At 53.9% G+C, this 22,564-nt stretch overlaps 2 long non-coding RNA genes across 3 annotated transcripts; one reads left to right on the forward strand and one right to left on the reverse strand.

The window, feature by feature from the left end:
• The first annotated feature begins 1,808 nt into the window (after positions 1–1,808).
• Positions 1,809–6,707, forward strand: LOC144617094 (uncharacterized). The gene is made up of 3 exons (XR_013557118.2): positions 1,809–2,023; positions 2,661–2,886; positions 6,299–6,707. It is a non-coding gene; the product is annotated as an uncharacterized LOC144617094 (long non-coding RNA).
• Positions 6,708–12,459: 5,752 nt separating this feature from the next.
• On the reverse strand, positions 12,460–17,358 carry LOC132672915 (uncharacterized). Of its 2 annotated transcripts, none has more exons than XR_009607779.2 (4): positions 16,859–17,358; positions 13,213–13,292; positions 12,826–12,927; positions 12,460–12,572 (listed from the first exon to the last, which is right to left on the reverse strand). It is a non-coding gene; the product is annotated as an uncharacterized LOC132672915 (long non-coding RNA). The 2 variants fall into 2 exon arrangements; XR_009607778.1 differs by lacking the exon at positions 16,859–17,358 and adding an exon at positions 13,886–14,091.
• Positions 17,359–22,564: the final 5,206 nt, after the last annotated feature.

Here is a 22,564-nt window from a genome sequence, read left to right on the forward strand (position 1 = left end):
TCCCCACCCCCAGCCGGGGAGGGGGGCTCTCACGACCCTCTTCACAGACGAGGAAACTGAGGCACGGAGAGGTTGAGTATCTTGTCCAACATCAGGGAATTGCTCTAAAAGCCTGCAAACAGGTTGTAAACCCTTTAAATTTACCCCACGACCCCCCTCGCTGGGTGCCAGGGGGCTACATGCCAGCACGGGCACCCGGGGATCCAGCCCTCATTCTGCTGCTGTGACCGACATGCTCGGGTTCTTCTGTGTTCTGGAAGCCGGTGAGTGCGGGTTGGTCGTGCCAGCCCCAAGTTCTCTGAGCTCCTAACCGGGTCCCCCTCTGCCCGCTCTGCATTTTCATGGAGGCCTGGCCGGCATCTTAAACCTTGCTGTCCCAAGCAGGACGGCGTTTCCTCCCCTGAGCCGCTCCTCCCCAGCCGACAAGCCCCCGCCCTTTGGGCTCAGGCACCAACACCCCCCACGTCAGAGCCTTCGGGATGCCCTGGAGGTGTGGGTGTGTCCGGACAGATCCTTTTCTCAAATCTGCCCACTTACCTCGACTCCCATGCATGCTGCCCTAGACCAGGCAGTTGCTACAGCCCGCTGCCCACCCCCGCCTCCAGCCCTGCCCAGGCCTAAGCCCGGCTCCCCACGGCTGAGCTGGTCACCGGCACCTCAGGCCCTGCCCCGTCAGGGCGCAGGGACGTTAGACAAGACACACGTTACTGGACTGCAGGCCTGACGAGGTCCTGCGGGTACAAAACTCTCCCACAGCTACAGAGAAAGTTCAAAGGAGAAACTAACGTTGACTCTCAAATTCCTTTCCTAAAAGAAAGTTTCCCTGCAAAAGAGTAAGAATGACATGATTTCATCGTAAAAGACAGACCCTTCCAAAAAAAAAAAAAAAATAGTTGGCAACGTGTTTTGGCAACAGACAACATTGGCCATTATCCCCCCTCCTTTTATCAGGTGCCTGGAACCATCTCACCCGGGGCCGCCATGACATTGGGTTCAAGTCTATGCACTGGCTTCAATCAGGACCATTCAGTCACTGTCTCCTCCAGAGCCCGGGGGGGGGGGGGGGGGGGCCAGCGTGAGGCATTCACCCCATGGGCTTAATTCCGTCCCCTCCACCCAAGTCCATGCCTTTTCTCCAGCACCCCCTCCTCTGCTCCAGACTTGGGATTCGCATCGCTAAGGGAGCAGGGATAGCATCAGCCATGGGTCCGCAACAGGAGTCCTGGTCCCTGCTCTGCCGGCCACTCACTGAGTGACCTGGGGTAGGTCACATCCACACTCTGGGCCTCAGTTTCCCCAACTGTGCCATGAAGGGTGGGACCGAATGATCTCCTGGGGCCTCCTCCCCAGGGGTCCCTGAATCTGCCTCTGGGCAGGAAGGTCTTGCTCAGATGTTTGTGGGAAACGGCACAAGCCCTACCCTGACAGTCGTCTCTCCTCGCGGGATGACGAAGGACATTGTCCTGCTTTTGAACCGTGAACGCCATCACCAGAAACCGGAAGACCCCCAGTCACAAGCCCATCACGGTTTCCTGGCTGCAGGGAGCCTTCACCCCCAGGGGGCGCTGAGCAAGATAAAGCCCTGAGCAAACAACAAACAAAGGAACAAAAAATATGTCCCTCCCCAGAGATGGGGGTCTTAGGATGAACTGAGCCAGTGACAAGGAGTGAAGCCCCTCCTGGAGGACAGAGCCTTGGGGGAGACGGGCCAACGGCGGGTCAGGAGAGAAACCTGATGGCGGGAGAGGGGACACGGGACGGGACAGGGAGTGTCACCAGCAGCAGCGGCAAGGGCGGCAGAAGAACAGCCAAGAATTATAAGCCTGCTGGGCACCAGCATCCTCGGCAAAGCCGCAAGCCCAGGGCCCAGCCCACAGTAGGTGCCCGTGCGGGCTGCGCGGATTAATCTGGGGGCGGCCCGCGAGGTCTGTCTTTGATCCTCCTGAAACCACATCTCCTCTCATTTCTGATGTCTCAGGCCAGCTGTCGGGAACTACTACCAGTGAAATCTCTGAAAAAGAAAGTGAGCAGCTCTCTGGAAAGAGAAAGTGTGGTTTGATCCAGGAAATACAGTCCCTACTATAGACAACCTCGTTAGCCCATGAAGGAGGCGGACCTGGAAACAAAGGGGAAACAGCATGATAGTTTTCTCTGCTATTAGTGCCCCCATTTTACATGGAGGAGATGGGGTCCCAGGGAAGTCAAATGATTTGGCCAAGGTCGCACAGCTCGGGATGGCGGAGCAGGTCCAAAGCCCAGGCGTCCACCACTAAGGCCCAGGCTCCTCCCCCTGACCCCACCCTGCCCCACAGAACATGGGAGAGGAAGTAGGAAAGGAAGAGGGCAGCATGGGCTGGAGGCATCAGGGAGGGCTTCCTGGAGGAGGGGGAGACCAGGCTGGGCCCTGAAGGACAGACCAGAGAAGAGCACATGGGGGGATCAAGCAGCTCCTAGTTTGCTGCCCCCAGTTCTTTAGGCCTCTGGCTCTGGAATTCTCCATGAGGAGGTTCAAGGTCTTCTGGAGCAGGTGCCCAGGAACCTCTCCCCAGAGCAGGTGGAGTTGAGTCCCTCCCAGGTTGGAGGCGGCTCCCAGGTAGGGGGTGGTGGGCAGGGCGGAGCAGGAGCTCCTGGGACCTCTGTTCTCTTGGCTTCTGTCCCAGGTGCTGCTGAACGGGAGCGAGGAGGGCAGCATCCTTGCCCGTCTGCAGTGCGGGGACAGCGGTCTCACCCGAGTCCCGAGGAAGCCATCAGACCACGTTCCGTCAGCGCGTCAGCCCCACACGCTGTGCGCCCCAATCCCGCAGCGTCTCCTCGCAGGGCACCTGCACTGCCTGGGGCCCTGCCATTTCCCTTGCAAATCTCCCGAGGGAGCAGCACGCCACGGAGGTAAGAACCCCCCTCATTATGTCCCCAGTCGGGGATAGGGGTCCCTTTGCCTCCCTGCTCTGCCCCCGAACCCCACTTCCGGGTAATGAGCCTATAGAAGTAAACCCCCACCAGGCAGGAAAACACACAGCAGGTGGATGCTCCAGGGGAGGGGCTGTGAGGACTCTGGGTGAGTGGGCGGAGCCAGAGAAGCAGCTATTTTGAGGGCAGATGCCTGTGTGTGTGGGCTGTGTCCCCTCCCTGCCCCCCCACCCCGACTTTCCAGACTGGACCGGAAGTTGAGTCAGCCAGTCTTCAAACCCCAAATCCCCCCTCCCCTCCTCCCTTCATCTTTTCCTTCAAAAGATATTTACGGATCCCAGTTAGGCGCAGACCAGGCCATTGGGATGACTGAGACAGGTTCCAGCCCTTCGTGGACAGCCTGCCTTGGTACAAGTACAGGGACAGAGAGAGACTGCAGGGACAGTATTCATTTATTTACTCAGCCGACTTGTGTGGCACCTGCTAGGGGACAGCCACTGCGTTAGGGAAACTGACAGTGAGCCAAACCACCCTGGTGGCTGCCCCATGGAGCTTACCCTCTAGAAGGGCAGATGAGGTTAATCCACAACCACACAATTAGGGGTGCCTGGCTGGCTCAGTTGGTGGAGCGTGGGACTCTTGATCTTGGGGTGGTGAGTTCGAACCCCACTCTGGGTGTGGAGCCTGCTTTACAAAAAAAAAAAAAAAAAAAACGAAAACCACACAATTAAATACAGTGACATGGGCCTAAAGAACAGGGTCCCCATGCCATAAGGGTATATAACAGAGATTGAGGGTCAGGGAAGCCTGGACAACCCTTTCCTGAGGACGAGATGTCTCCTCTTCTGGGGGAAGAGGAGGAAATATCTGTCAGGGGAATGGGGCTACCTGACAGAACCGGCCCCGAACTCAGGCTTGGCTGTTCTCCGTCTGCTGGGAAATCAGCACTCAAAAGACAGGCACTTGTGGGAAAGGAAAGGTTGCTTTGTTCAGGAAGATGGTGGACTGATGTCTCAAAGACCACCTACCCTGTCCAGGCGAAGCCAGCGAGCTTAAAAAAATTCTTTTAAGTTTATTCATTTTTGGGAAAGAGAGAGGGAGAGAGAGAGAGAGACAGAGCGTGAGCGGGGGAGGGGCAGAGAACAAAGGGAGACCCAGAATCCGAAGCGGGCTCCGGGATCCGAGCCGTCAGCACAGAGCCTGACTCGGGGCTCGAGCTCATGAATCGCGAGATCGCGACCTGAGCCGAAGTCGAACGCTTAACCGACTGAGCCACCCAGGCGCCCTGAGAAGCCAGGGAGTCTCAAGGGGATGGCACAGGAAAGAGGAGGGGCCTCCGTGCAGGAGAAGCGGGCACCCAGGTGGCTAGTCGTGTGTCAGCACGAACCCGAACAGGCTTGTTGGCATCTGTGGCTGCTGTTTCTGAACGGAGTCCGGCCTCATCTTAGCGGAAAGGTGAGTCCTTCCCTCCCCAAGGTCGGTGGTCTGCGAATCTCAAAGAAAGTAAGTGAGTTGAGGCAGGCGAACCCTTAAGAGTGGTTGGAGGGCTATTACAACAGCATGTGCAAAGGCCCTGAGGCCAGCCGGAGGTGGGTGGCCCTTGGAGACCACAAGGAGATTTAAGACCTGTGTGGCTGAAGGGCAGGCAGTGGGTGGGTGGGGGGGGGGGGGTGTCTGGAGAAGGGGGGCCCAGGCCAGACCACGTGTGGCCTCCAATGCCAGGTTAAAGATTTGAGTCTTTATCCCGAGAATGGCGGGGCCCTCGGAGCATCGCAAGTAAAGGAGAGTTGTGGTTAGCTTTGTTACAGGCTTCCTCATCCACTGAATACGTATGACTTTGGAGTGAGCCCCCTGACATGCTCTGCCCTGGTGTTCGTTCGCCCTCTTCCCCATGGTCACACCCATTCAGGCTCCCGCTCAGCTCAGGCGTGATCTCCTTGGGGGAAGCTGTCCCCCGCCTGCAGGATGAAGCCACACACACACTCTTGTGCTCCCACAGCAGCCTGGGAGCCTCCCTGGGGAGGCTTGGCTGGTGCCAGGCCCCCAGCACCACCCCGCCGGGGTCCTTTGAGGGAGGCCGACTTGGACCCCAGAGGTTGGCGGGAGGGGGTCATGTTTTAATCACCTCCCTGTCAGTTCCCCTCCAGACCAGAAATTCTAGGAGGGTGGGCGAGGACTGTGGTGGTCTCAAGCACCAGTTGTGTTCCTGGGGCCTCGCACAGTGGGGGACATACAGGAGGATCTGGGCTGGGGGGGGGGGGGCGGGGAGGGTAGGAGGAGAGGGACATAAAGGGACTTTGCCCCGTAAGCGCAGAGTGAGGACAGGAGGCAGAAAAGCGGCGGAAACTCGTAGGTCATGAGAAGTGAGGGAGGCAGAACCGATGAAAGACTGAAAATGGGTCACACTGCGACCTGTAACATTTTAATCAAGTACAAATTGCTCTGGGCCTCCGTGGGGACGGGAGAACTGGTCAGAGTCTGCATCTCAGAAGAGCTTTCTGGAACGAGGCGTTTCTTATGAGGGTCATTTCACACTAGGCTGAGTGCGTCTGAGATGTCCAGGGCAGGAGAGAAATCCCAGCACCTCCGCCTGGAAGGGAGCAGAGCCCACGCCCCGAGGCTGGCTTTGCATGTCTGGCCCACTCCTGACGAGGCAGGGGGTTGGGGCTGAGGCCCCGGGAAGGAAAGGGACCTCCAGCCGTGCCCTCCTCAACACCGTGCCCACAGGTCATGAGCTCCTGGGACCCACCCCGTGTGACCCCTGCTTGTCCCTCCCAGACCCGCCTTGCCCATCTATGGGTGAGAGCTGAGCCAGGGCAGGCCAGGAAGTCCCAGGTTTCCCCAGCCGGAAGGTCCCTCCCAAAGCACCCGAGAAACACCCACTGAGGTGTCCTGCTGAATTCGGAGCCCTGCAAACCCGGACGGATCTCGGCTGCCCTGACTGTCAGCTGTCAGCTGCCTCGTCTATAAAACAGGAATATTTCGCTCATTCAACAAATATGTCCCGGGTGCCTGGAATGTGCGAGGCAGTGTCTCAGGTGCAGGGTGGTGGGGACGGGCCGGGTTCCTGCTTCCGTGCTGTTCTACCTAGTGGGTAGTCCTCCGGGGCTCCAGGCTTGAGGGGATCAGGGTGACAGGCGTGGGGCCCAGGACACACAGGAAAGCTGTGTGGGACGAAGGACAACACTGGGCTCCGAGCTTTCATAGGCGCTGATACCCCCTTGCCTTGGCCCTGAGGACCGCCCTGACTTCCCCACAGACACGAGGAAAGCAAGGCTCAGAGAGGTCAAGTGCGTTGCTAGGGGGCAACCCAGCTAGCCCAGGAGGGTGCAGATCAGATCCTGTCCCCGTGTGATTCCCATGACCCCAGCCTGCGTTTCTGGCCCCAAAGACAGCTTCTGCGAGCCAAGTCGATGCTTCCTGTTAGAGGCCTCTTCGTGTTGGGGGAGCGTGACCCACGACAGCTCACCAATAGAGCCTGCACGTAGCTGCCGGTCAGCACGCGTCATTCCCTCGTCCGTGCCCACAGGAGGCAGCAAGGAAAGATACATCGCGAGCCTTCCAGGGCGCTCCTCCCGAGAGAGCCGGAAGCGCATAGGATGGCCGTCGTCCCAGGATGGAGCCGGGGACGAAGACTCCCCTGCGATCTGAATCCCGGGGAGTCGGGGGAGGTGGAAATGAAGCCCCTCTCTCCGCGCAGACACGTCGACAAGATAAGGGACACTTGACTCGTCAGCGGCACCCACGACATTGGCGGCAGGCGAAGGGGCACGTTAAACAGCTCAGCCCGGCGGACTCTCACGATGTATCTCAATAAAATGCCAGGGTGACTTGTTTCTGTCCCTTCCCCTTGCTGTGAAATGCCCCGGGGAGTCGTGCAGTGAGCGGCTGAAGGATTGCCACGTGGGAAAAACCCACACGGAGATTTTTTTTTTTGATAAGGATCCATCCGCCACGCTCCGTGATGAGCAGAGCTGAGCGGACCGGGGCGGGGGTGGGGGGGCGCCGAGACGGGCCAGCCTGAGCCGAGGGAGGCAGGGGTGGGGCTGAGCTGACGGAGGCAGGGGTGGGGTGGGCACGGGTGGCTTCTGAAAGCCCTGGGGATGAGGGGGATGGGGGAGGAAGGGGACCAACGTTTAAGGTAACCCACTTGTAGGCCCGGAGTGAGTCCCCAGGTTGGAGAGCCCTGCTCTGACCCCACAGCTCCCCTCCCACACCCTGCCCTGCCGGTCCAGGCTCCTAGAGTTCCTGGCCTGAGGGCCCCAAACCCATTCTAGACCCCACGCAGGACACTTCCTCCGGTCACTCCCCCAAGAGGGGAGCCAAGAGGGCCAAGGGTCTCTGTCGGGAGAGGGTACAAGGTGCACATCGCTCCTGGATGTGCAGACCGTGGTCTCAGCACAAGTCAGACCTTGGTGGCTGCAGGCAGAGCTGGGGGAGGTAAGAGGAGGGAGAGGGATGAGGCCTCCGTGCACCCAGGGCCCCTACCTTGAATCAGCCCTCCCGCTTTCCCCGGCTGAGCCTTCTGGAAACCCAGGGGCAGACTCACACTCAGCTGGCGAGGGGCAGAGCCACGCTTAGAGCCCCATCTGGCTACACCCGGACCTAGTGGATGGCAGGGAAGTGGTTCGGCACAAGAGTCCGGAGCATGGTCGGGCACCAGGCTGCTTGGGTGTGACCCCCTTCTCTGCCCTTGCCGGCCGGGTGACCTCACACGAGGACCCGCACACTGGCACCTCAGCCTTCTCGACGGTACCCTGGATGACGATTTGGGTTCACGGTGTGTCTTCGCCTGCCTGGGCCGTCAGGACGAAATAGACCGTCAAGTGGGTGGCTAGGACAGTTACTGCCCACTGAAGTTCCGAAGGCCGAGAAGCCCAAGGTGTCGGCAGCATGGTTCCTGCTGAGGGCTCGCTTCCTGGCTAGGAGACGGCCGCCGTCTCGCCGTGGGCTGACATGACCTCTTCTTGTGTAGCAAGGGGAGCGAACTCCGGTCTCTCTTCTTCTTCTCCTGAGGACACTAGTCCCATTACCCACCCTGATGACCTCGCTAAACCTAACTACCTCCCAAAGGCCCCACCTCCCAATGCCATCACATCAGGGGTTAGAACTTCAACATATGAACTGGGGGGAGGGCAGGGACATGAACCTTCAGTCCAGAGCACAATCCCTTACTGGACCCTGCAGTGACCCTCAATGTGTCCCCCATGCATATGGGCACCCCCTTTCACCCTCCCCCATGGCGGGCAGGAAGATCTCAGCAGGGCTTAATTTTCGATCCAATGTTTTGCTAAGATCTCCCTGTCTTCATGGGCGAGGGTGGGACATGGGGGCAAACCTGGATGGGGGACACACTGGGGGCTACTGCCGGGTCCGGTGGAGTGTGATGGGGTTTGGTCCAAAGCGGAGGCAGTGGAGACAGAGTGGAGGCAGGACAACCGTGCAGGGTCCTGAATTCCCCCACCAGGGTGACAGGGGATGAGGAATAGGACCCAGGCTGAGCCAGGGATGGGATGACAGGAGACCAGAAGGGCAGGGAGGGCCACATCTGGGCAGGGACTTCCGGAGTGTAGGGAGGTAGGACAGGTTGAGGGGCAGGAATGGGAGCCAGGGGCCCCTCGGGATGTTGTTGAGCAGGGACATCAGGGAATCACACAGTCCTGTAGCTCCCTGAGGGGCCGTTAGGGCACGAGATGGGCCCATAATCCTCGCCCTTTCCATCCTTCCAAACGCCTTGTTGCCCCTGGTGTGTTAGTGCACGTGAACGTGAACGGGAGGCCGCGCTGGCACTCCGGCCTGTCAGCAGCAGCACTAATTAGACTCCTACAAAACAGGTAATAATTAAACTCCTACAAAACAGACAATAATTAGACTCCTACAAAACAGACAATAGACTCCTACAAAACAGACAACAATTAGACTCCTACAAAACAGACAATAATTAGACTCCTACAAAACAGGCAATAATTAGACTCCTACAAAACAGACAATAATTAGACTCCTACAAAACAGGCAATAATTAGACTCCTTCAAAAGTCCTCTTGTTTCTCCCTGGGCCACGAGCCCTTCGGAAAAAGGGATGTTTCCTGCCAGGTTGCCCCCGAAGACGCGTTTGTCACAGGCTATTGTGTAAATCCGTGTTTGGCCCATTGAAGAGATGTGATTTATCCACTTGACTGGCCTTAACGCTCCTTCTCCAAACTCGCAAAATGTGGCTGCTATTAGGAGTCCAGAGAGGAGCTATAAAACATGCCAGGGGCCAGGCCCGCGGGCTCTGAGCTGCTTCGGGCTGCAGGGGAGAGTCGAGGGAGGGGCCGGGGTTCAGGCAGCTCAGGAGAGGGGTCAGTCCCCAGGGAGAAAACATGTGACATTAGAGAAGGGCCAGCTCAGGTCTGCTCCCACCATCAGGCTTACTGAGGCCCTACTACATGCGGGCTTGCGTGGGGCCTGGGGCGCGGCAGTGAACGGAGAGGGCTGTGCCCCCAGGAGCCCGGAGTGGCGAGGCAGGAAGGATAGGAGAACTACGCGGGACAGGAGTGTGCTGGGCAAGAGAGGCGCGGGGAAGAAAGTGCGACAGGGAGATGTATGGAGTCTGTCTGTGATGACCTTGGACTGCCAAGAGGGGCCTCTCTGAGAAGGGGATCTTTGAGCTGAGTCCTAAAGGATGAGGTGACAGATATGGGGAGGGGACAGGAATGATGGAGACAGAGGCCCACACCCCACGTCTACACCCAGGCCACCCTGTGCTGCCCTCTGTCCACCCCTTCCCCGCTGCACCCTCCCACCCACCCCCCCTGTTCCCCTCCTCCTCCCTCAGGGCTCACTTGAAATGATTCTTCCTCCAGGAAGCCTTCCTTGACTCCTCAAGCAGGTTTGGCAAGGTGGAGGGCGTTGTTCCGAGTTTTGACCCTCGTCCTTTTCTGCAACACTCAAGGTGAATGTCTTGTTCAACTTTTCTTCCTTCTAGACACCACCTACCTCCCGCTAGACTTCCGGACACTTCTTGCTAGATACTGGTGGGGAGACGGGGGCACAGCCGCGGCCCCGACACCCACCACAATCCTGGCTCACAACGGGCACTCAGTAAGTGGTTTTGGAATGACTAAACAATTCCATCCAGTCCCACGTAATTTTCTCCTGCCAGCTTCTAACTCCTCCTTTATTCATTACTATTCTTGTGGGATGATGTAATGTGGCTGCCTGGGATGCTGAGCCACCGGTCAGTCCTTGGAGTAAGCCGCCTTTTAGATGCTCCCCCACGACCCTCCCTTCCTGGTATTCACACTTTTGTGTAACCCACTCCCCCTTGGGGCGGGGGGACTAAGCGTACCGTTTCACTCCTGTCAGAACCTGCCAGGAAGGATGGGATTCGTTCCTAGTAGCAGGTTCGGGGGGCTCATTCTCACTCTTTCTTTCACAAAAATTTTTTTTAGTTTTTTTTTTTATTTCGAGAGAGACAGAGAGAGGGAGGGAGGGAGGGGCAGCGAGAGAGGGGGGGAGAGAGAATCCCAAGCAGGCTCCCCGCTGACAGCGCAGAGTCTGATGCAGGGGCTAGATCCCATGCACTGTGAGCTCGTGACCTGAGCTGAAACCGAGAATCGGATGCTTAACCGACTCAGCCACCCAGGCACGGCCCCACCCCGTTCTCACTCTGCCTCAGATTGCTAATCGTGGGGGGAAACAGCTGCCGTGTCGTAAGTGGAGACATCGGTGCACAAGAGTGAGTCTGGAAACAGACCCTCCCCTCAACGGCTCTGAGATGGGACAGCGCTGGCCAACGTCTGGCTCGCAGACACGTCAGAGACCTTGAGCTGGAGGCTGCCTGTCACCCGTGCCCAGATTCTTGCCCCACAGAAACTATGAGAGAATCGATGTTTGCTGTGTTAACCTGCCAGGTTTTGAGGTCTTTTGTTACACGGCAGTAGGTAGCTAATACAGCCATTCGGAGGCTCAAAATTCCCTCGTGGCTCCTCATTGCCTGCAAAATAATTTTCCGAATCTCTTTCTGTAGGACTGTCAGCAGCTTGAGGTCCCCATCTTGTTCCAATCTTACAGGTGCCTTCAACACCCAGCACAGAACCCGAATTATCACAGCTGTATGCTGTTTGTTTGCGGGACGAAAGAAGAAAGGAAGACTGAAATTCATGGGTTCTTTTTTTAAAGTTTATTTATTTTGAGAGAAAGAGAAAGGGAGCATGTGGGGGAGGGGCAGAGAGAGAGAGAGAGAGAGAGAGAGAAACTTAGGCAGGTTCCGCACTGTCAGCACAGGGCTTGATGCGGGGCTCAGACCCACGAACCACAAGATCATGACGCGGGCTGAAATCAAGAGTTGGACGCTTAACCCACTGAGCCCCCCAGGCACCCCGTGAAATCCACGTTTTTAAATCCCCCATTGTGTGCAGGCGTGCAGGCTGGGTGGGACTGACCATCCTGAGGGACTGAGGTGGGACATGATTGAGCTGGGTCACTCAGGAATCACATTCTCCTTGCCACAACAGTTGATTCAGAGGTATTCAAATCAGTGTAAAGCTTAGGATTTTCTTCCTGAGAATTATGGGACATGGATGTTCTCTGTCTTTTTGAATAGCTGGAATGGGAACATAAAAGTGAAACCTGATGTTGCCACCTTGTCACCATGAATGAAGCTAGCCTGAGGTCGAAATCAATATGTGAAGGTGGCTACAATGGAGAGCACTATTTAAAAAAAAAAAAAAAAAAAAAAATTTAACCCGACACCATGATCAAACCACTCCTGAAGTCCTTATCCAGAACTTTTTAGTTCTGTGAGCCAGCCGACTCCCTCTATTATTTTGGGAAGTCGGTGTTATTTTTTTGTGTTTCTAGAAACTGAAAAGATTCCATGTGATACCAGTTCCTATTTTTAAAATTCTCTTCCTCTTCTTCTCTATTCCTCTCAGTTGCCTAATGAGACTGTTACTCAACGCTTCTATATGCTACGCTCTTCTGCCTGTCCCTCCAACAGAGACTTGAGCTAAGAACACAATGATAATGAACAGATAGCCCCTAACTTAAAGCGGCTCACTCTCTCTGTGGGAAGGAGTGGCAAACCAAAGACACGAGTCAAGACTCCCTATTTTCTGACAGGGGTGTTTGAAGCACAAAAGACGGAGGAGTTTGTTTTTCCTGGAGGGATCAGGGAAGGCTTCTGGAGGCAGGTGACGCCCAAGCTAGTCTTCGGTGAGGGCTGAGAATTTCACCAGGTGGGAAGGGAGGACAGGGACTGCAGAGATGGGAGACACTGGTGGAAGGTCCCAGAAGTGGGGAGTTGCCTCATGCATTAGGACAATTCATACTACAATCAGGGGGGAGGGTCTACACAGCACAGAAGCCCGAGGCAAGCCTGGAGGTGCCCTGGGGATCACAGCATGCGGCTGACCTCGAATGTGTGCTAAGGGCATCAGGAACGCTCTCCAAACACAAGGCAGGCCCATCAGAAGTGTTTGAGCAGTCAACAAGGCATGGTCTCTGAAGGGCCAGACGCTATAAACATCCAGAGTCCCCTCCGGCTCTAAAATGAACCGGCAAAGCCAGCAACGGCCGTTGACTTTATTTGGCGAAAATTAACAGTCTTGTTTGAGTTGAAGTTGTACAAAGAGGTGCATGAAGTCCTGGGGGAGGTTGGGGGCAGGTCACAGAGAGCAGAGCTGGTGGGGGAGATAGGAGCCCTAGTCACCAGGGCTCCCGCACATAGGGGTCCCGCGGAGAAGACACAGACCGTCCTCCTGGAGACATTGTCCCCCTCAGCTCTTTTTATCTGCCAGATGTACCAGCCACAGCTGGACCTTCCAGCTGCTTCCCTGCTTCTGCTGGGAATTCTCACACAAACCTCTGGGGAACGGACTCCCTCGGGCCAGAACCCGCCCCCCCCCTCCAAAGTGGCCCCAAATAAAATCAAACCTTTTTCCTGCTCTCTTAGATAGTTTCCAGTCCCATTTCTCCTTTGGGAGGGAGCTCATCTCATCAAATTGGTAGAAACCAGAGCGGCAGTTGATAGGGGACCTTTGAAGAAGAAAGTCAGGTCAATAAAACATCAAAGGCAGTTTGGCTCCCTGGGTAACAATGAAAAACGGTGACAGCGTCCCAATTCCCCCCAGCAAGGCAGAGCTTTGGAGGGCCCCGGTGGAGGCGAAGAAACTGCTGTTCTTGAATATAATCAAGAAAAGCGTCCTCAGGTGACCCCATGTGATGGCTCCTGTCTCTGGGACGGACCAGGAAACCAGAGTGTGGTAAGCCAACCCCCTAACCTGAGGACTACAGCCACACACACCTCACCTCTCTGCTCACCTGGAGGGACACGTACCAGCAGGATCCGGGAATGTCAGGATCTGGGAGACCTGAGCTTGAATTCTGGCTCATTCAAGGCCCTAGGAAAACGGGGATAGAAATAGGTCATGGTTTCGTTGTCGGGGATTAAAGGGCAAATGTCCATCATATGTGGATCACAAGGTCTCGCACAGCAAAACATACCCTCAATGAATACTGCCCCCCTTCTTTCCTTCTCCTCCCTATAGATGAGGCAATAAAGCCCTGGGTATTTTTTTTTTTTAATTTTTTAACGTTTATTTATTTCTGAGACAGAGAGAGAGAGAGACAGAGCATGAGCAGGGGAGGGGCAGAGAGAGAGGGAGACACAGAATCTGAAACAGGCTCCAGGCTCTGAGCTGTCAGCACAGAGCCCGACGCGGGGCTCGAACTCACGGACCGCGAGATCATGACCTGAGCCAAAGTCGGACACTTAACCGACTGAGCCACCCAGGTGCCCCAAGCCCTGGGTATTATTAAGGACAATGTTTGCTGCTCTGAAAACCAAAGCCTAGCACATAAGGGTCCAACATGACACAAATTGATGTCTTTCTCATGTAAAGAATAAATCTCGCTGATTGGTGGGTGACTCTACCCCAGAGGGTGATCCTGGACCCAGGCCCCTGTCCTCTTATGGCTCTGCCATTTTCAGCACCTGGCTTTTGAAGCTGAGGTCTTCCTGCTCATCTGTGTCAGGCTGGCAGAAAGGTAAAAAGCTTGAACAAGGCTCTCAAGGACCTGGCATGGAAGCAGCACATGTCTCTTCCACTCAAATTCTATTGGTCAGAAGGCAGTCACATGATCCCATCTCCCTGCAAAGGAGTCTGGGAGATGGAGTCTTGCCCTGTACCCAAGGAGAAGAAGAACGATGTTTGGTGAACAGGTGGACAGTTTCTTCCACCTCTGGAAAGGTGAAATGATGTCCCAGGAGACCCAGTGGGTTAATAGCCATACTCAGGCTCCTGAGCGTGCACCTGGGCCCCTGGCTTTTCCCTCTACACGTCACACTAGAGTGAGACAGAATCACGGGAGTAGCCAGTGGACCTGAGACAAAGACCTACCCGAGCAAGGGGAAGGGAGACTACCAACAGTCAACACGTTGTCTCTGTCTCCTTGCAGGAATCATCAGTGGGGGGCAGGGAGCCACAGCTCCAGGGAGTTTAGCTCTGAAGTTGGTCCAGATGTAGAGTTGGCCTCAGGGCCCCCTTGGAATCCCTTTATTCAGGGATCGAATAAAGGAAGTGCCTTTACATGTCCCACCAGCCCTAAATGCATAAGCCTTAATCCATTTCTCTGGCGCTTTCCACACATTGACACCCTCATAACTTTCCTTTCCCACTGCTTCTTCCTCTCAGGCTCCTGGTCTCGGGCTGAGACGATCTGATATAGTCAAGCTACCCGCACTTTAGAGGATGCTGATTCAAGGGGTACTTCGGCTCAAGAGCTGGTAAATACGCAGAGCCCAGCCCAGTGATCCACCTCCAAGAATTTAACCCTCAGAAACAATCAGCGATGTACGTGAATATCAAATATATAGGATGTTGCTTGTGATAGTTAACAACTGGGTATAAATTGCACAAGCTACCCCAGGAGTCAGGTGAAGTTATTTACGACACATCCCTTCTGCGGACAACTAGGCAAGAATTCGGCAATTAGAAATGATTCTGCAGAAGATATGAGATGGGAAGGGAAGATGTTTATGATGCAGTGGCTACAAACAGAAGATTTTAGAACCGAAGATACAGGATGCTCTCCTTTTTGTGGGAAAAACATATATACACCAGTGTTTGACAGAGGTTTGACAATACTTTGGTGAGAGGATTAAGAGTGTTTTTCTCTTTCCTTTGTATTTTCTACAATGGATGCTTATAATTTTTCTAAGAGGAAAAAAATGTACTCTTATGCTGAGAATCTCAGAGGTTTCCATTTCGGCACCCCCAGGAATTTATGATCCCTAAGAATAAGGACTTTTCATTCAGTGACTTTAGGTCTTGGTAACCAGGAGTGTGTGAAATGAAGCCAAGTCTCCCGAGGGTATGGCCTGGACTTCTTTTGCCTTGGAGATCCTTAGGTGTTGGTTTGGTTTTGTTTTTGAATTTTGTAGAGTGTCATTGATTTCGGCTTTCTAATGTATAATTCCGATCAAGTTCTGCCTTCCTGATTACATTTGAGCACGTGTGAAGCAGTGCAGCAACACTGCATTAGTCAGCTAGAGCCTTGTAACAAACAGCCCCAAATCAATGTGATGTTCTACAGCAAGCATGCATTTCTCACACGTCTACCGGTTGACAGCTCTAACCAGCAGAGTGGGCGCAGGTCTGGCCCGCCCTCCTGGGACCAGTGGGCTGGACAGGGCATCAGCTTTCCATGGCAATGGCAGAGGTGCAAGAGGGCACACAAGACCATGTGATCCTTCTTACACCCTTGACTCAGAACCGACAACTGTCACTTCCACATTGACCAAAAGACGTGGGCTGACGCCAAAGTCAAGAGGCCAAGGCTCGCTCTGCCTTCTGTAGGAGGAAACTTGTCATATGGAAAGTGCATGAATACAGAGTGCAGGACTGGAACCAGTCCTCTAACCCAGCACCACACACCCACAAATGATCACTGAAGTCAGGTCATGGCAAGAGATGGGAGAACACACCTTGAACTCTTTAAAAATAACATAATTTCCCGGCTGACTCTGAAAGTAACACATGCTGACACTGAACAAATATGAAGGGGAGAAATTAAGTTTGCTATAATTCCTTTTCCTTAGATGGTCCCTGTTAGGATTTTGCTCCAATTTCTTTGCAGTAGGCACATCAATTTACACGCTCAAATAAACATATGCATATTTTTATATCTAACAACAGTGGGCTCAGACTTAATTTGGTTTTGTACACGATCTTTTTCACTTTCATTTTATGAGCTTTGCCCTGTATGATTGAATATAATTTTTCAAACAGGTTTTTCCGTAGCTGTACAATATTTTAAACTGTCTGAGAAATTCTCTGTCCTGCGCTCTCTGATATGGTAGCCACTAGTCACAGGTGCCTGTTGGGCATCTGACACGTGGCTGGCCTGAACGGTAACATGTGAGCGTAAAATATACGCGGGTTTTTTGAACACCGTGGTACCAAAACGAGAATGTTCTTGAGCAAATTGGAGCCCAACGAATGTTCAATTGATGATGTGCATCACCCACATTGCTGCCCCCAGCCAAGACCTTGGAAGGGGCCCAGGCCGCATGGCAGGCTGCGAAGCTAAAGCTACATGTGAACCCGCTTCTAAGGGGAGGGGATTCAGAGGTGAGGGAAGGGCCTGACCACTCTGGCTGCTGTGCAGGGAATGGACTACAGGGGACAGAGGAGGAAGCTGGACCACAGCTGGGTTGTCCAGGTTGTCTCCTGCTTGAGGAGAGAGAGAGGGTGATGCATGGACGGTTGGCCATGCAGATGGCAGAGGCAGACAGATGTCAGGAACACTGTGTATGTGCTGACTTGGGGGAGGAGAGTTGAAGCCTCAGGTTTGATGACCCAAGTACACAGATCTTCCTTGACTTACGACGGGGTCATTTCCCAATAAACCCATCCTAAGCTGAAAATATCATTAGGTCGAAATGCACTTATTACGCCTGACCTACCGAACGTCATGGCTTAGCCTGGCCGACCTTACACGTGCTCACGACACTCACACTGGCCGACAGTTGGGCAGCATCACCTCACAGCAAGCCTGTTTTAGAATAAAGTGCTTAATAATGCATGTAGTTTGCCGGATGCTGCACTGAGAGGGAGAGACAGCAGGGGTGTGTGGGTGCAGGACGGAATTACAGCGCCGTCTGTCCACCCTCGTGATCGCTGGCTGCCGCCGCCCAGCTTCGGGAGGGTCCCACGCTGCAGACGGCCAGTGCCGGGAAGAAAGCCACATGCAAAACTCGCAGGACGGTTTCTACCAAACGCCCATCACTTTTGCAAGATCGTAAAGTTAAAAAAACTGCCCGTCAAACGATCATAAGTCAGGGACCATCCGCGCTAGAGTGTCTGTTACACTACAACGCACACTGGACTGGTTGCTGGATTCTGGTCTTTCTTCCCGGATTTTGGGAGCCAGTCCCACATCTTCCCTTTTGCTGCCTGGATTCATCACTAGTTACTGGAGGCGGCGCCTCACCTGGGAGAGAGGAGGAAGAGCCAATGGGGAGGCGGGGGCGGGCCCCGGGCCTGTGACGTAATCACGCTCTGGAGAGATTGATTGGGTGCCCAGCCTTGGGAGCGGACTTGCTCCCCGGAAGGAAGGAAGGAAGGAAGGAAGGAAGGAAGGAAGGAAGGAACCGGAAGGAACTGAGTGACTGAGGATCCCTGAAGACAGAGAGGCCCTGGGAGCTCAGAGAAGATATGGAGGCGGGGGGCGGGGAGGCATGGCTGCCCCAGAGATCAAGAGACATGAGCAAACTCACAGCTGCCGGTCACCGCCCACACCAGCCGCAGACTCCCAGCTGCAAGTGGGCCCGCTGGGGGCAGAGAAATGGCATCTCTTACTGTACCAGGGGATGGAGACATGTCCACTGGGCCGACCGGCCCCATTGTTGGCGGGAGGAACAAGAAGTGTGCAAAGTTGACCCGGTGGATGTGCTGACATCTTAGAGCTGGGACTCAGGGATGGCATCTTCGGTCGTGCTGCCTTCCCTCCTTGAGCCCCTCAGCCAGGAGCACTTGGGCCCCGTGCCCATCCCGCACGGTCCTCATCAGCTGGGTGGGGTCCAGGTGGACACAGGCCCTGTGACAAGAGAGGCTCTGGGCTGCAAACGTTTGTCCTGAGCTCTCTGGACAATGAACTTTGGTCTGGTTCGTGACGGGGGAGGGGGGTGTGGAAACACTGCAGAGATGAAAAAAACAGGAGGAAATAATCTGCGTCTTCCATCAGACAAGGGGATGATTTAGCTCCGACCTCCGCACTCTGCCGGGAGCCTGCAGTACTCTGAAGTCAGTGCAAGGGTGGGCTCAAAACAGGCTCTGACCTTGAGCAGGACCTGGGTGTCTCTGCACTCCCACGTGCAGTCGCTCCTTCGTCTATTCCACAGATGTTAATGAGGGCCTACTGTGTAACAGGCTCGTTCTAGGCCCCGGTGATATCCAAAGACAAGACAGCTTTCCTGTCTCTTTGAGGCTTAAGTTCTAAGAGGGAGGGACAGATCAGAAGCAAACATAATGAGGAAGTAAACGGTCTATAAGCACCAGATAAAAGGGGAAAGTAAAGCCAAGTCAGGGGGGTTGAGAATACACAGGCTGGGGGCAAGACGCAGTATTAAGTGATGTAGGAAAGGTAGGCCTCACAAGAAGGTGACACGGAAGGAAAGACATGAAAAGTTAAGGAAGTCAGCTGTACGGAGAGGGGACATGCCTTCCTGGGGACCAGGAAGAACTGGTGCCCAGGCCAGGGAAAAGCAGGGAGGCCCCATGGGTGAAGCGGAGGGAGCTGGGGAAGGGAGGGGAGGGGAGGGGGGAGGAGGGCAGAGAGGCACTAATGGTCCAGAGCGGACAGAGCCTCACAGGCCTGAGTGAGACAGGGTGTCCTTCCAGAGTTTTGATGCAGAGGGATGACATCGGGTGACTTATTTAGCAGGATCACCCTGCCTACTGCGTCGGGGACAAAGGAGGAGGGAAACCAGTTTGACATCTCTTATAGGTATCTAGGCCAGAAGCGGTGGTGGTGTGGACCACGGTGGTTGCAATGCAGGTGGAAGGTGACTGATCCCATACATGTGTTAAAACGGAGCCAGAAAGGTCCATTGATGGGTTCGTTGTGGGATATGAGAGGAACACAGGGGTCAGGCCTGTCTTTCAAGTGCTGGAAGGATTAAATCGTCATTCACTGAGATGTGGAGGCTAACTTCTGCATGTAAATATCCTCAAAAGGTTGGGCAGTGACCTTCTGTTAGGAACGGTTTGGGGTGGAGGTGTGGACAAGGGTCCTAGTGCCCCAGTTCAACACGGCAGAGGCAATGGGTGAAAGAGACCTCAGGCTGGCAAGCCATGGGCGCCGTCCTCTGGTCTCCTGGACACAAGCAAGATGGAGAGAGTGGGGGTGGACCGCTGGGTCACAGCACACAGAGAGCCTGTGACTTGCTGTGATTTGCCAAGAACCACGCTAAATTCTTGATCATTGAAACCCGAGAGGAGGTCACATTCTGCCTTTGGCCAAGGAAGTGACATACTGGATGGGAGGATGTTTGAGATGACAAACCCAAATTGAAGCGAAGGGGCCTCTTCTAGTCCAACACAATAGGTCAACTCTTAATTCAAAATGAGTGGGGGGGGGGGGTCGGTAAATGGGGGATGGGCATGAAGGAGGGCACTTGTAGGAATGAGCACTGGGTGTCCCACGTAAGTGACAAATCGCTAAATTCTACTCCCAAAACCATTAGTCCACTATTCGTTACCTACTTGGATTTAAATAAAATTTAAAAAAAACTAAAAAGATTACTTAAAAAAAAAAAAGAATTACCCAAGATGCCGAAGAGAAGTTCAGATAAGCTAGGTTAACGAAACACAGAGCAAAACACTCAAAGAGCCAAGGGCTCCAAGAATAGCTACGATGAGAATTACAAACAGAGACCGTTGGAAAATGAGTGGGTTTACCTTAAGGAAGAGAGGGAGGGAATTGATGAAAACGGTACCGAGATGAATGCCACAGAAATCAATAAAAATGAGGAAGCTTGAATGGGAATGCCATCAGGGACACAGAACATCAGCCTCAGGAAATCACTCAAAATGGAAGAGACCTCAGCTGTGGAAATGAATGTAGACGGTCCCCTCCCCCACCCGGCGGTGCCCAGGGACTTCCGGCGTGTCTGTGCAGCAACGAGGTGACCGTGCTCAGGCCCTCACCTGTGTGACCGGTTCCACCTCTGCAGCTTTGGCTTGGGTCACTTCGACACTTACTCACGGCCCCTCATCCACTGACCTGAATATTTCATAGCTGGGGCACCTGGCTGACTCAGTCGGTGGGAGCATGCAACCCTTGATCTTGGGGTTGTGAGGTCAAGCCCCACATTGGGTGTAGCGATTACTTAGAAACAAAATCTTTTTAAAAGATTTTTTTTAATTTTTTTTTTTTAAAGAATATTTCATAGCTACAGCAGCACTTGGTGGCAGGTTTATGTAAGGGTCACACGATGGATAAAAGAGTCTCCGTAGCTATGGACGCACGGGGCATGCACTTCACAGCTTTTTCTGTGGTTCTGGAATTTCCGTGCCTCGGTCTGGCTGCCAAACTAATGGAATTCTTTTTTTTTTTTTTTTTTAACGTTTATTTATTTTTGAGACAGAGAGAGACAGAGCATGAACGGGGGATGGGCAGAGAGAGAGGGAGACACAGAATCGGAAGCAGGCTCCAGGCTCTGAGCCATCAGCCCAGAGCCCGACATGGGGCTCAAACTCTCGAACCGCGAGATCGTGACCTGAGCTGAAGTCGGAGGCTTAACCGACTGAGCCACCCAGGTGCCCCTGGAATTCTTAGAGGACATTTCAAAAGAAACGGGTAGGTTTGTTTGTTTGTTTGTTTAATTGATCTCTTTGTAAAAGCTTCTGGTCAAATTGCAGCCCACGTGTACCAGAAATCGAGCTAACGGCACGCACATGACCCTCACTGCTTACCACTTAACCTGCAGCAAAGATGCTTGCCGTAGGAGGAAAGCATTTCCTAGGGGCACAAAGAAGTGATCCATCTTACCACTGCCTCAACCTGGGAGGCCCGAAGGTCCCGAGTAACTATGGGCAGTGGTCCTTAGGCAGATGTTCCAGATCCTTTACGGACAATATCATTTTCTCTGGACAATCTTTGGATGAAATAACCCTTAGGTCTTAAAGTCATCAAGAAAATATAGGTTTTTGGGTTTTATTAAAGTTTATTTGCTTTTTTTTTTTTTTTTTTTTTTGAGAGAGAGAGACAGAACATGCAAGCTGGGGAGGGACAGAGAGAGGGAGAGAAAGACAATCCCAAGCAGGCTCCACACTGTCAGCGCAGAGTCTGACTCGAGGCTCGAACTCACAAACTTCGAGATCATGACCTGAGCGGAAACCAAAAGTCGGATGCTTGACCCACTGAGCCACCCAGGTGTCCCAAGAAAATACAGGTTTTAAAGTTATTCTCATTGTTTTGGGGGCACCAGCGTGACTGAGTCGGTTAAGCATTCGACTTTGGCTCAGGCCATGATCTTGCAGTTCGTGGGTTCGTGGGTTTGAGCCCCGTGTCGGGCTCTGTGCTGACAGCTCAGAGCCTGGAGCCTGCTTTGGATTCTGTGTCTAACTTCTCTCTCTGCCCCTCCCGCATTCGCACGCTGTCTCTCTCTCAAAAAAATAAATATTAAAAATTTTTTTAAAAAAAGGGAGAAATTCTAGAAAAGAGGTGGGGCAGGGATGAACCCCTGTTTGTTGTGGCATGTGTCAGACTCTGGGCTCGGCCTCACGGTCACCCTGGCAGGTGGCTGGTACGGAGAAATGTGTGATCCTGGGGCTGAGCTGGACTTGCCCAAGGTCACGTGACTGGCAAATGCTAAGACCAAGATCTGAAACCAGAGGATACTGCCAAGTTCATCCTCTTCCTCCGTGAACGTGCTGCCTCCAGCCTCCCATCCCTTCTGTAAGGGAGGCACCGGTGATGATAAATCCTGGCTGTCTTGTCATAAGGGCTCTTACTGGGGTGGGGAGGGGACAGGACCCGTACTTGTGGGATGGACGCAGGTGTATGAAAACTGTCAAGGGACTGTTTTTGAGCCCAGGATGGGGGCTTGGAGGAGCCGTGAGCTCATTCGTGGAGCAAACTCAAACCAAGGCAAAGGCTATTTGCAGGTTGAACAAGGGAGCGTCTCTCACACCTCAGGCCAGGGGGCCAGGATGTGCCGAGAGACCGACCGGGACCACGGCACCGTGGGAGGGGGCAGCGGTGAGAGGGGACAAGAGCCAGAGAAGAGGGGGAGCGATAGGTCTACTGCGAGAAGGTTATTCTGAAGACCATCGTGTGCTGACCAGAAGAGCCACGCAGGCTGCCGCCTCTGCCGGAAGTTGGCAGGAGGGGTCCGGGCCCCGGCTCAGACCATCTGTTGTAGCTGTAAGCACAGAGGAGATGGTACTGGAATGGCCGTGCTGGAGCTGTGAGTGGACGTGGAAATATAACACCTACCAGTTCTTTGAGTCCAGTACTGCGACCCTGGAAGCTTGCCTAAGGTCTTTCTTTAAGGCTTCATATTAGTAAACAAAGAAAGAAGAAAGAAAGAAAGAAAGAAAGAAAGAAAGAAAGAAAGAAAGAAAGAAAGAAAGAAAGAAAAGGAAGGAAGAAAGAAAAGGAAGGA

The sequence above is a fragment of the Panthera onca genome, chromosome C1, assembly GCF_046562875.1.
Source record: "Panthera onca isolate mPanOnc1 chromosome C1, mPanOnc1 haplotype 2, whole genome shotgun sequence".
Classification (NCBI taxonomy): Eukaryota; Metazoa; Chordata; class Mammalia; order Carnivora; family Felidae; genus Panthera; species Panthera onca.